Below are 2084 nucleotides of genomic sequence, written 5' to 3' on the forward strand. Positions count from 1 at the left end.
TAATTAGGGTTAATATGAAGGTTTAGCTAAAATTAAAAACTATTCATATTTTAATAAGTTACATATGACATAACTGATACAGGTATTATCAAATCGATTAAAATACTATAGATATATTCAGATATAACTAACCTGTAAGGTTAATTATTAATTATTTACTTGATATTTAAATAATTATTAATTATTTACTTAATAATTAAATGATTATTAATTATTTATTTAATAATTAAATAATTATGATTGTTTCTCGGTAATATTTTAAAATTATATTACAGAAACAGCTGTCTTTGTTTTTTAATTATTTTTTACATAAAAACAAAAGGGAAAAAATTGAAAAATTAAATTTATTTTTATTACTATCAATTTTCTTCATTTTTTATTTTATTAAACACTTGAAATTAAAATTAAATTTTGCATAAAACTTCAAAATAATAAGAATCATTTGTATCTTGTATCTTGAACACTTATATATATTTACATTTATCTTAAACACTTTGTCTACTAACCAAGTACGTCAAAATATTTATTTAAATTCTTAAAGAAGTATTTATTTTAACTTTAAATTTCAAATTGATCCAACTTTTCAGCTAATGTTTGAGCGGAATACCAGAAAAGATTATCAAATCTGTTGCCTCGGTAATTTCTTAACTTGGTAATGTTGTAATGCTAGAAAAAGAAATATACTTAAAACGTTATCAATTTAGCGATTTACCGAACACTTCTAAATATGTATAAACTTACAAGTTATTAAATCCCATATTACTTTTTTTTTGTTTGAAGTTTGTTTGGTTTTTATATTATAAACTTAGATTTTAAAGGTGTTATTGTTATCATTCACACCTATACTGGATTCACATGAGACTTTTGTTCGTAATTTTAGTTGTCAAAAATGTTTAAAACACATCTGAAATCAAAAAACAATAATACACCTTTTTTTTTGTAAGCATATCACAAAAGAACAACCGCTTATTTTAAAAATAATATATGAAATAACAATACTGCTGGCTCAATTATTCCAACCTTTTTGAAATCGTTTAACTAATAAGCAGCTCAAATAGCATGGTTGCCAAGACTAAAAATTCTATTCTTTTTCTATTTATTATTACTTGTAAAAGGCATGAAAATTCATATTTTATTTACAATCATGTAAAAAAAATATTCTTACTAATAATTGCAAAGAACTATTATTCATTTTCGAAATTTTAACTTTAAATTTTATTACATGTTTTGCATATGTAAGCCTAACATAATTCTATTTTGTCTAGAGTTACCTCCGAAAGTAGTGCTTATTTTATTTGTTCTTTTGCGACTTTTTAACTATCCCAAAATATTTACTTTGCACATATGATATATACTTTACACATATGATTAATAACAGTTTTGTTTCATTTCGCATGAAAACTATTCATTCTTTCTTCAAAACTATTCACAATAACACAAGTTTGTACTGGACAATACTGTACTACAGGGAATTGTCAAATCAACTTGATTTTGTGAAAATGTAAAAACTGTCATGGTTCTCATAAAAGTCTTCTTGATTTGAACTTGTTTTGCTGTCGAAATCAGGAATAATTTAAAATAACAGCTAAAATTAAAAACAAAACTATTGTGAGAATCCAGTATTACACCCTGAGACACAACTATTGCCCATTGTGATGCCCTTAAATTTGTTAAAGGAGGCCGCCAGTACTAAAAATTCTTTCCTATGTGGCTTCACGTGCTATCCTTGTTATCCCATTTCATTTTTCCGAAATAAAGGAAATCCGATAAGTCTATTTTCGTTAACTCTCTATCAGGTCAGCAAAGGAACGGTCTCCTAAACTGGAGCCGATTCGTGAATTTTTTTGGGTAAAGATATTAAAAGATATTGGTAGATTCTGATTTTTTATTATCGTAACAACTCCTACATATGCACCTTGTTGGAATGTCCCAATGTTGAAACATTGGTGCAATATTAGACTGTTTCGTAAATACTCCAGAAAGCACATTAACTTATCTAGGAATATATTATAGTAGAATGATAATATTTAAAATTTAAGATTCAGTTTATGAAATTTGATCGGAATTTTTATGCGAAATAGTTA

This window comes from Teleopsis dalmanni, chromosome 1 (genome assembly GCF_002237135.1).
Source record: "Teleopsis dalmanni isolate 2A chromosome 1, ASM223713v2, whole genome shotgun sequence".
In the NCBI taxonomy this organism is placed as follows: Eukaryota; Metazoa; Arthropoda; class Insecta; order Diptera; family Diopsidae; genus Teleopsis; species Teleopsis dalmanni.